Source organism: Hibiscus syriacus, unplaced genomic scaffold, assembly GCF_006381635.1.
Source record: "Hibiscus syriacus cultivar Baekdansim isolate YM2019G1 unplaced genomic scaffold, ASM638163v2 tig00116989_pilon, whole genome shotgun sequence".
In the NCBI taxonomy this organism is placed as follows: Eukaryota; Viridiplantae; Streptophyta; class Magnoliopsida; order Malvales; family Malvaceae; genus Hibiscus; species Hibiscus syriacus.
In genome coordinates, this window is record NW_024063508.1 from 5,850,959 (window position 1) to 5,863,824 (window position 12,866).

The window sequence follows — 12,866 nt, forward strand, 5'->3', positions numbered from 1 at the left end:
TTGTAATTTTTTCTATGAAAGGCAAATTCAGACGAATATAACCCAGCAGTAACAGGAACAAATTGATGACCTTCGTATTCCCTTATAACCATAAGTGGTGCATATCCGATTCCTCCCCACAAACCAAGAAGCATCACCCAATTGTAGTCACCACATTTGTAAAAGAATTCCCTTTGAATTTTCCATGGGGTGCGTCAAACGATGTCGTGGCTTTGCAAATTTCGAAGGGCATTTATCCACATGTGTTTACTGACTTCTTTCGACCATTCTTGCTCTAGAAATTCTTTCAACGGTGAGTAGTCCGTACTAAAGAGACGGTATGAAACCTTTTTTGTCCTCCAAAAATGGCTACGGATCCATAGATATAACAATGGTGCACATCCCAAAAATCGTCCATCTCCTAGCCTTCTGCAAGCGCTTAACGGTTGAAAAGTCTGCTAGAATTGCAGAAGCAGGATTGACCCGAAGGTTGTATTGCAGAATGTTATGTGGCAGAGGAAGCCTTGGAATTTTGCTCAAACTGCTTAAGAACATGAAATCAATTGGCAATCCTCATGAATGTGCTGATGAAAGAATTTGCACTGGCAAACCTTTATCATAGGGTACAGTCGAAGTTGTAGATGCTAAGCTACTTGATGAAGCTCATCTTTATTTATTACGAAACACTGCTGATGTGGAGCCGTATATAGAATAAGAACCACTGTGTCTTCTTTGTAATCTATGTAATGCTTTAAACTTTTTCTAAATTCTAATATGATTCTAACTTCTAATATTATTTAGGCAACATATGTTGGAATTGAAGGATCATAACCCCCGTGCCACTCGAAATAGTAAATGGTTGCAGACTCAGCACAATCGAACATTTATTAGTTGGCTTAAGACCAAGGTTGATACACATTTCGCTAACGGGGAAGACATTTGTGAGAGTGTTCATTGGTTGGCCAAAGGGCCAAGTTTTGCTGTGAAGAAATATAGCGATTTTGCCATAAATAAGTATCGGTTCCATACAAAATCTACAGATGAATCAAGAACAACTCAATGTAGTGGAGTATCTCTAGTTGCACATGCTATGTAGATTGCTAGTGCAAAAGACTCCAATCCCGTGTATGGAGATGTTACTTACTATGGTTGTATACAGGAGATATGGGATCTTGATTATTGCATATTCACTGTTCTTGTTTTCATGTGTGATTGGGTTGATAATTGTGGAATAAAAAAATATGGTTTTGGATTCAAAATGGTTAACTTTGCTAGGCTGGATCACCAATCTGAACGTTTCATATTAGCTAAGCCAAACAAGTTTTTTATGTTCAAGATCAACAAGATGTGAATTTTTCTGTTATTGGCTTCACACCACATAAGACGTACAATTATAGAGCAAATGGTGAAACTGATGATATGTTGGAATACCATGCTACTTTTGATTTTTCACAAGACTCCCTTTTAGTAGAACTTGATGATGATTTTTTGTGTACACGCCCGGATGGATAGGGTATATTAGTTTAAAATATTTTGTGCAAAATAAAATCTTTACTTTTTGGTATGTTTTTATTTCAACATATGTATGTTATTAATTATGTCCCAACTGCAAGAAATAGCAATGTACAAACTTTTTTTTATTTGAATCATGTTGAAACAGGTTGTACTTAGTACCATGGAATCGGATCAGTCTTTGAGTCATGATGAAGACTCTAAACAAAGAGGTCTGACAATAAAGGGAAAACTACTAAAGGAAAAGTTATCGTTACTTACAATAAAAAAGGTGTTTCGATTGGCGTTGAAGCAACAAAACTTGCTTTCTTTGAGGGCATGGTAGCAAGATCAATGGTGCCTATCACTTATGCCACTTGGCGAGATGTTGAACAGGAAAAAAAAGAAGACTTATGCAATACATTTTGGTAAGTCTAACATCTGATCTTAACGTCCAATTAATCATTTTTTGTTAAAAATATTATTTTTTTTAATTAATGTTTTATGTTTCAGATAAATTTTGAACTTGATCCAAGGAGTCGGAAGAACACCCTTCAATCCATTGGGACAAAGTGGAAGAACTTTAAGCATTATCTGTATAAGAAATTCATTGAGAAGTTTAAGAATGACCCTAATGCAAATCAGCTCAACCCTCCAGAGATGTATCCTTATTTGAACATAGATGACTGGAAGGTTTTTGTATCGCAAAGACTTTCAAAGAAATGGGAGGTTAGAAACTAGTCTATATTTGTTATATATATTAGTTTTAGAAACCAGTCTTGACTGTTTTAATGTTTGTAATGTAGGAAACAAGTTAGAAAGCTAAAAAATGCGTGGACAGCATAGATACAATCATCGGTTGAGTATAAAAGGATATACTGGACTAACTCTTGAGACTGTATAGAGCATTGTTGTGGAAAAAGGTAAGACAAATGAAAAAAAGAGGTTATGACCCGAATGTCCAGATTGTTGTTGATAAAATGGTAAGTTCCTGTGAACATTCCTACTTTATTTATTTTCATCTTATTTTTATAGCACCATATGAGCTTTAATCCTTTGAATATTTTGAATATGAATATTTTCTTTCACTACAGGAAGAGATGCAGAAGTCAGAAACTTTAGGAGAGGTCAGATTTGGAACAAATCATGCTTACCCAAGCCCTAGGTACCCAGGAACAACGTGGATGTGTACGAGGGATGGGCAAATTTGTTAGGCCACACCAATACTTTTACTTACCCAAGACCGTGAAGAACTACTTAGATGGTGAGAAGAAAAAGATTGAATAAAGGTTCAACCAAATTGAAGGTGCAATAGAGAAACTACAAAAAGGGATGAATTATGCTTCTGAAGGCGCAAGTTACCAAGGGTGGGGCAAAGTAGATTTTGAAGACAACCCACTCAAGGAATTACTTGTAAGTCTTATTAAATTATAGTATGAATTAAATGTAAGTCTTGACTACAACTAAAATATATATTTGTAGGATACTTCCTGTTATCTTGCTATTGATATTGCCTCTAATATAGTTGCCAAAGGAACGATAGTGAAGCACAATGATCTATCAGGTATTACAAAAAAATATCAGTTTTCTTTTTGACTTTTTAGAATATTGGATCTTACTTTTAACTTTATATAACATGTGAAAACATTGAAGTAATGATGGAAATGAGTGTACAAGGAGACGTTTTACTACCGTTTCCACTAGATGAGGAGTTCATTTACAAGGTTAAAGATGCAGTGGGGTTCCTAGTGAAGTGGCTTAGACATCTAGTCATTCGATGCTCTGATTTGGTAATATTTTAATTTCTTTAAAGAAATTATATAGATCTAATTTAAATGATATCTTTATTTTTTTTTTGTAGGAAAAAGTGTTGGCGTTTATGGGAAAAAAATGTGTGAACGGAGATTAAGTAGAAAGTAATAAAGGAAAAAACGACAAAGAGAACTTGTTGAAAAGGAAGAGGAGAAAGGAGAAGGGACACCGCAAAGGAAAAAGGAAGAGGAGAAAGGAGAAGGGACACCGAAGAGGGAAAAAAAGAAAGAAAATGAGGAGGGAACACTGCAAAGGAGGAGGACGAGAGCACAAATAAGGACAAGGCTAAGAGTTGAAAGCAACCGTGTTTTGAAAGTGTTTGCACGTATGGTTGATATACAACTTAAAAATGTGGAGTCCATGAAAGTGCAATGTGAGGACGATATGTTTGGGTACGAGAATTTCACGTACATAACTTGGGAAGATTTTGAAGTGGTTTTTACTGTAGATGAGATGATCGGTTATGCGATTACTTGTTATATGATGTAAGTGCTTAATTTTATTTTTATTAAAACACAATATATTTAATCATCGTACTTGTCTAATGTTAATATATAGGTACTTGTTTGAGGAAATGAAGAATGGGCTAAAAAGAGATCATGGAATTTGTTTTATGAGCCCATCTGCAATCTAGCTATCAGGACGTAAGGCAAAATTCAAAAATAGCGATGAGGCAATTCGAAGTGTTGCAGATCGATTGTCTCTAAGAAAGGAAAATGACATCGTCCTAGTGCCATATAATCCCGGGTTTGTTTTTTCATTTGATTTTTCATTTGATTATCAATATATTTTAGTAACTTAATTTGGTTTTTCATTTTTATAGAAGGCATTGGGTGTTGGCGGTGATAGATATGAAAGCAACAAGTTATTATTATCTTGATTCCTTGGGGCCCACCAATGTCCATCAGCAATTGAAGCAAGTTATTGATGCGTAAGTAACATAAATTATCGAAACATTATAGTATATTATTTGATATATTTCATCAATTTTTATAGGGCAATGAAATTGTACACTGCTCAAAGTGGATCTAACAAAAGGGTTGGCCTCAATTGGATCAATGTTTTGGTGAGGACTTCAAACGATCATTCCTTGTTTAAATTGCAGCTTTCATTTTGACTAATCATTTATTGTAAACTGTTTGTAGTGTCTCCGTCAATCGGGAGGTACCGAGTGTGGATATTATGTTTGTAAGTTCATGAAAGAGATAGTCGAGAACGGACTTCAAGTGTTGGTCAATAAGAATGTAAGCAAACTTTTCTGATACACATCTGTCATATATATCATACAACTATCATATGGACTTGAAGTAGGATGATATTATTAGAAATTCATCTACGATAACATCTTGTATATTCATATTAATAAGAATTGTCATGCTCTTTTTATTTCTGCCGAAAAACTCATAGTTAGATGCTATTCTAGACTTCTAGTTATCACCTTGTAGTTTGAATGTTCTTTTATTTTGATGATTCACGTTTCTGTATAGAGGTTATCGTTTATAATTTGAAACAAACTTAAAAATCTTGTGAATTTAACTTAGTGGAAGATTACATTGATGGTAAACTTATTGTTATTTGCTTCTATTGATAGATCATGTTGTAAGTAATGAGTAAATTCTTGAATCTAATTACACGTTTTAAGTATGTGGCAATCAGGACTAGTTTTCGATATATGAATCAATGTCTAATGGAACAATTTGAAATGTTCGGTGGAGTTGTGAAAGCATTGGATAATGTGAGAGACGTACTAGACAAAAAAGAGAAATTTGATTTTGTCAAGTACTCTAGATGTAAAAGGGTACAAGTAAACTGTTGAAGTTGTTCATGCCATATATTTTTTTATTGAAAGCATAGACATCGTTGATTTTCGCATCATATAGTGCATAACGTTATTATGCTTCAAAGAATGCATATGTAAAATTAGTCATTTTAGTACTCTTTAATAGTTAATTATATACTTCACTTTAAATAACTATAAATTATATACTTATTTCATATTTTTTACTTAGGTTGGCGATGGGAAAGAAGAATACACGGATGATGGCATTGATGATATTCGCAAAGAATGGGTATCTTATGTGGTAAACTTTATTATGCCTTGATATTTTGTATCGACATATGATTAATACAATATTTTTGATAACTTAATGTAAATATATTGTATGCAAATGTGATTTAGTTTGATTATTTGTTAATATATAAGTATATATATATATATATATATATATAATTTACGAAATACAATCACGAGTTGTCTTTTTTAATGACGTGTGCTTCAATTACACGCAATGTAAGTCATACATGCGTGTCATAAATTTATGACACACAAATGTTTGTCAAGCAGATTTATGACGGGGACTTCAATGACACTCAATGTAAGTCATACATGCGTGTCATAAATTTATGACACACAAATGTGTCATCTTAATTTATGACATACAAATGTGTGTCATCTTAATTTATGACGGGGACTTCAATGACGCGCAATGAGCATCATAAATCCGCGTCATAAATGCGCGTCATAGATTCATGACACACAATTGCACGTCATCTGAAATTCATGTTAGTGGCTTCAACGATATACATTTGTGTGTCATCTGCACCCATAGATGACGCGCAATGCGCATCATCAAAGGGGTTTTTTCTAGTAGTGGCCCTTGGTAACCCACAAAGTTCCTAATATGCAAAATGTATAAAATTAAGCAAATATATTCTAAAATTCTCCTAAAAATGCTCAAGTTCAAACTAGATCAGGTGAAAAAGGCTACTAAAGATAACTCTTTTAGAGAATTATCAATATCCGTGTTAATTTATATTTGCGTCGATCATAATTTTTTAATATTATTTACTTTGAATTATATGTTTTGTTTTCTCGATTTTACTTAGCCTTGAGTCAAATGTTCAAACCAATGTCTCTTGTATGTATTTTCCTTTTTTTTTAAATTTCAATTAGAATGAAAAACATGTCAAAGAAAATCTTGGAAAAACCAAGACAATGAACTAGAAAGCAACAACCAATAAAAATTATGAGTGATCCCAGAGAACCAATGGCAATTTTTTTATAAAACCATGGAAGTTGATCTCAAGCAGCTAGACACCAGAATCTTTCAAGATTTAGATATGGCGGTCGTCACATCAGTAAGAAGTAATCCTTTCTATGCCTCGATACCATCTGGGAAACCTGCTGGGAAAATACCTCTAGTACGAACCAGGAGGAGAAGAAAAAGATATTAACTGAAAGATTTTATAATTGGTACCCATTGTGGCATCCTGGCTATTCAGTTCTCCGAGCGAGCCTACAGACTTATGGAGACCAGTATGGTGAGAATTGTTGTACTAAAACTCTTGGGTAAGAACACTGATCTGCACATGCTCCCGAATAAACCTTCACAATTTGGAAACTATCCCAATCCTTTACCCTCATCGATCTGGAAAACGAATATTTCCTCCACAAATTTCAAAATGATGATAACCACGAGAAAGTTTTGGCCGAGGGTTCATGGATTATCTAAAGGCACTACCTAACTATTCAACCCTAGACATGGAGCTTCAGTACATTAGAAGCATACCCTACCACTATTATGGCGTATATTCGATTTCTAGGTTTTCATGAATGTATGTTTAAGAAGAAAATATTAATTAATATGGGAAATCTTATAGATAGGGTAGCAAAACTGGACTTACGGAAAGATACGAGCAGTAGATGATAGTTTAAGAGAGTGGTTGTTTTTGTTAATCTAAAACAACCGTTTATCTCACAAATCATAGTAGAAGACAAAGTTTAGGCTATAGTATATGAGAATCTTCACCTCATTTGCTTCTCTAGTAGAAGATTCAGGCACTTCAAAGAGGCATGCACATTTGTTATTCTGGTTACATCGAAAGAAACAAAAACATGGATGACCTTGATAAATCTCGAACCCATTATCGATGAGAGGACCTCGAATTATGTTATCAACATGATGTCCAAAGAGACCAGAGGCCTTCAATCTAAAAACAATCTCTATGGACCTTGGATGATGGTAGAATAGCAACATCGATGACCCCAATTGGAAGTGGTAAGGTAAAAAACATATTTCTAAGGAAACCAAGTCTCACAGGTCCAAATTTTCAGTCTTAATTGTAGAAGGAAACGATAATGGAATGGACAAACATAATCATAAGAATAAGGTAAAATTGATGGAGAAATCTCCGTATTGAAGGTTCCAAATTAAGACTAGAGGCTACAAATAAGGACAGTAATAACGATTAGATTCTTCTCATACCGCTAACAAGGAACAACGGCCTAATAGCCAAAAACATGTTTCTACTAAGAAACAGGCCCAAGCTAAAGTGGGCCATGCTACTCAACTATCAGTGCCAATTATAGCTGAAACTAACTCGAGCTCCAGAACACGTGTTGTTATTCCTATGCAAGTTGACCATGATCCCTTATACTTCCATAACTTGTTATACACGACCCAGGACAATTGCTTATCCGATTATATGAAGCATTGCTCTTCAACTATAACAAAAATAATGAAAACAGTTAGGTAAGCCTAAATGGTGAGTGTTTTAATTCAAAAATTAATCTTATCTTTTACGACTCATTAGGGATGGAAGAAAGCTCGATGATCACAACTCTGAACCATGAGTCCCGTACGTTGGTCAGTTTCAATGATCCTTTTACTAATGGGCTTCGTAAATCTAACAATCAAGGATACAATGGAGTAAACCTTACTACAAAGGAAAGGAAAAACATCCTACACGGTTCAGAGTAAGAATCTCAAAGTTAAATCTAGCTATAGATCATACGTACCTATACATGGAGTGATGAAGGATGTCTTGTATAATATTCAAAACCAATTTCATCTACAGTCCCTTGAGGTGAATCAAGCTGGTAAGGCTATCGAATAGTAGAGGTAATTTTTCCTTATCTTTAGGTTTTTATGGACGTTACAATACTAACCTAGAATTGTCAAGGCTGTGGTAGGATCAAATTCTTAAAGATTCTTAAGGAACATATTCAAGACCATAAACCAAGTATGATCGCCTTGTTTGAACTTCGTATCAGTGGGTATATCGCTGATAGAGTTATCAGTAAACTAGTCTTTAAGTATTATTTCAGAGTCGAAGCTCCGATTTCTCTGATGAAATTTGGTTAGTTTAGAACTTTTTGATATCGGTGAATGTTATCGCAGCTCATCCTCAATATATTTACACCTCTATTTAAGGGATTTCTATTTTGATTTTTTTTTTTATGGTAATCCGAACGCCAATAAAATAAAGGCCCTCTATAGAGATTTGAGTAATCTCAATATTCGTAAAGGGTTATGGCTCTTAGTTAGAGATCTTAATGCTCTTCTTCATAGTGTAAATAAGAAAGGGGGACCCAAAAAAGAAGCTAGGTGCAAGTTGTTCCAGAATTTCATGGATCCTTATAGTCTCGTTGACCTTGGTTTTAAAGACACTCAGTTCACTTGGGCCCGTGTATGTGTGTTCAAACATGTTGATCGGATGGTAGCCAACGATATTTGGATCTTGCTTGCGTCGAACTCAATAGTGCACCACCTCACCCATATCAAGTCAAATCACCAACCCATTCTTATCCAGATCTCAAACAATCAATCTCGAATGTTTAGGAGATCCTTCCAGTTCATGGCAGGATGGACCAAGCATATGAATTTAAGCCAATTCAATTAGGAGAACTGGTTTTTCGATGGGAACATCCATCAATCGGTTAGTAACATTATTGAATCTCTTAAAGGTTATAATAAAAATGTTTTTGGTCATATTGTTCAAGAATAACACAAAATCTTTCCTCTATCCAAGACTCTTGAGAAATATGGCCTCTCCCAACAACAAGATGATGAGTTAAGAATCCACAAGAAACTCGAGGAAGTGCTTGATTATGAAGAGCTTATGTGGAAATAAAAGTCTTACGATACCTGGTTGTTAGAGGGTGATCGTAACATGGAGTATTTTCATAATCGCTCATCCGGTTGAAAGTGGATTGTATTCAAGCTCTTCGGTTGTGTAATGGGGATTGGTGCTATAAGGATGGTTCTATATAGGATGAGGGGAATTGTAGCGTTATTTTTCTGATTAGAGAGGTCTTCCCTAGCCTTTCGGAGTCTGATTCTCATTACGTGGATGCCCAAGTTTCCAATGAGGAAATTTGTATTGCTCTTTTAGGAACGAGTCCTCTCAAATCCCTAGGGGTAGATGGTATGAATGCTCTCTTCTATTAAAAAAAAAATCAGTGGCACACCATTGGTCCGTCAATTTGTGCTTGGGTATAAGGATATCTTCAATGGTAAGCCCTTTGATCTAGAGATTAACAAGATTTTGAATCCTTTGTTGATTTTCGGCCTATTAGTTTGTGTACTATCCTTTATAAGCTGGTTATGAAAGTCATATCGAATAGATTCAGATTTATCTTCCAGAAAATCATTGCGTATAACCAAGCGAGTTTCATACCTGACCGAAGCATAAACGGTAACATTCTGGTGGCACATAAAGTTATCCACTCGATGAGAAATAAAAAAGGGCAAACTCATTGAATGACTATCAAAGTGGGCCTAAAGAAGACTTATGATTGAGTGGTGCTATCTTTGATTCCCTTAGGGACATGGGATGCCCAATCCATTTGCATTATCTCATTATGCATTCTATTAATTCCTCCAACTTACAGATTTTATGGAATGGTTCTATTTCCTCTAAGTTCAAACCTACTAGAGGTATTAGGTAATGATGCCCTTTCTACCTCTACTTATTTTTTCTTTGCATGGAACGTCTCAGTCAAAGCATTCACTATACTCAAAACTTGAATCAGTGGGAGTCTATGGTTTTATCTCAACGAATGCCTAAGCTATCCCATTTATATTTCGCTGATGATCTGCTTGTTCTAGAAGGCAACCAATAATCAAGAACTTCTCGCTCGATCCATCCTTGACCAAATCAACGGGTTTTTTTTTGGGTATAAAGTCAACTCTAGCAAGACTAAAGTATTATTTTCCAAAAATGTTTATGAAAATATGGCTAATGATCTCTGTTTTTTATGGGCTTCCAATGATCCTTTAACTTGAGTTCCTATTTGGGAATGCCTTTCTTTCACAGTCGCATCACTAAGAGTACTTTTCAATTCATTGTGAATAAAGTTAATGCTAAGCTGAACAACTGGACGACCTCAAAGTTATCTCTTGCTGGCCACATTACGATAGCTAAGTCAACCTGACTGCTATTCCTAACTATTTTATGCAGACAGTGACCATCCCTAAAGAATTGTGTGAGAAAACTGAGATGATCACTCATCGCTTCATTTGGGGTGTGGAACAAACGAGCACCCAATTGTTAAATAGGATTCGTGTTGTCAACCTATATCTCATTGGGGCTGGGCCTACGTCCTCTTTGGAATCAAAATGGAACTTTTCTAATTAACTTTGGCTAAAACCTTTTAATGCAGACCAAAGCTCACTGGGTCAAGTTGTGCCGACCTAAATATAAAATCAGCTCATATCTCCCCATTCAACTTAACTCGAGAAATTTCATAAGGCTTATTATGTGAAATCGACTCTTAACTGACATAGAGAGAACTAGACGTAGAATATCATTGGATCCTAGATGTGATGAAACCATTTTACATACTCTTCGTGTAATACCTCAAATTTTGACTAGTGACCAAAATGTACATTTTGAAAGTTTAGTAGTCAAAATATAAACATTGGAAAAGTTCAATGACCAAAAATATAATTTTAAAAAGTTATATATTTTTGCTTGTAAATAAATAGTTTATTACAAAATTGATGTTTTCATGAGAATCAGAATTTTCATTTGGGATTTTTATTCAAAGTTATAAAACTTGGATAATCGGATGGAACTAAAATTTCAAATTTTTTTAAAGGAACAAAATTGTACTAATTTTCAACTGTAGAATGATTATAAATGTCGTATGACATATGTCACTCGTATTCGGAAATGTATACGGGTTAAAGGTGTTACACTTCGGGATTGCCCAGCCACAAACAACACTTGGTCACAAATCCTATCGACCCATGATGTAGGGAGCTTATTCTTTCTTCCCCTTCTTGGTTGGCTGCAGTCTAACTTAAATGATATTACAGGTACAACCGGGGGCTCATATAGGTGGAGGCATCTGTTCGGGATCATGCTTCAGAGAATATGGAAACATCGATGCAACTTCTTTTTTAATGGAGTGAGTTGGTCCTCGGAGGCGATTATCCAAACTGCTCAGGCTTGGGTAAAGTCGATCTATGCTAGACCAAAAGATTGCTCCCAGCACATTAACTGGATGAAAATAAATCAAATTTGGAGACCTCCAACACTGGAGCGGTAAAGCTAAACACGGATGACACAGTCAAACAAACGTCCCTAGAAGCAGCTAGTGGTGGCACATCTGTAACCACGATGATGACTGAATCATGGGTTATAGTCGATATATCAAACATTGCTCAGCGTTCCACGCTGAGCTCTGGGGTCTTTTGGATGGTCTTCATCTGGCTTGGAAACATGGGTTTAGAAGCATCACGGTGGAGATGGATAACATTGAATCTATCAAACTGATCACCATCCCTAGTCAAAACTATAAACCGACTCTATTTCGGAGAATTTGAGAGATTCTACAGTGAAATTGGACTGCCGAGCTATTCTCATTTACTGGGAAGTCAACGGTGTTGCCGACGCTTTCACCCGTTATGGTTACACGAGGCACATTGGGCTATTTGAATGGCAAAACATGTCTACTACTATCCGATTGCTTCTCCAAGTAGATAAGCAGAGTTGAAGAAGAACCCTTGTTAAATGCTAAGCTATTTTCTCTCTCTTTGGTAAAAAAATTCAATTAGAATGTATTGGATCCTTATGATTTCCGGATTTTACATATCAATTCATTGTTACTTGGAATGAAAAAAAAAGGAAAATTCTACAACGATTGACGAACACCTATGAGCACCACAAACGATGAATACCATTAATTTAATTTATAAAAATTTAAAATTCTAAAGGGCTTAACGTATAATTATAAATTAGTTGAACATTTAAAGGTAAACTTACAGTCCAGAACATAAATTCTAAGTAGATTTCATCAATTTGCATTTTCAATTTGTTCATTAATTCTATTAGCTCACCAAATGCATATATATGCATGCATAAAAAATCACATAATATTTTAGGAGTCACTCCTTACCATAGTAACTCCGTCACTGGCTCATCGCAAGCCAATGTTTGTTTGATAACATAAGTACAAATTAAATTTGCACTCATCTAGTGTCCTTAGCTTGCAACCTGCTTTAGAATTTCTCATTTCATCCTTAAGCTTCTCCTTAGCTTTAATAATATTTGATCTTGATTTCAAGCACTCAATCTCTAAATGAACATCATTATCAAACATATATATATATATTCAAGCCAAATGTTAGAATCTTACTAACATAAGCATACTTTGGAAAATAAACTCCTAACAAATTTTCTGATTCTTATTCGATACAATTTCCATATCACAACATAAATGTTAACCTTAATACTTCTAATTGACCACTCAAGTTCCTTTTATCCCAAATTCCAATAACATTTTCACTTAAGCTCCC

The 12,866-nt window shown here is 35.0% G+C and overlaps 1 pseudogene; it reads left to right on the plus strand.

Moving 5' to 3' along the window:
- The first annotated feature begins 370 nt into the window (after positions 1-370).
- LOC120193144 overlaps positions 371-12,866 on the plus strand; it is a 44,228-nt pseudogene continuing 31,732 nt past the window's right edge.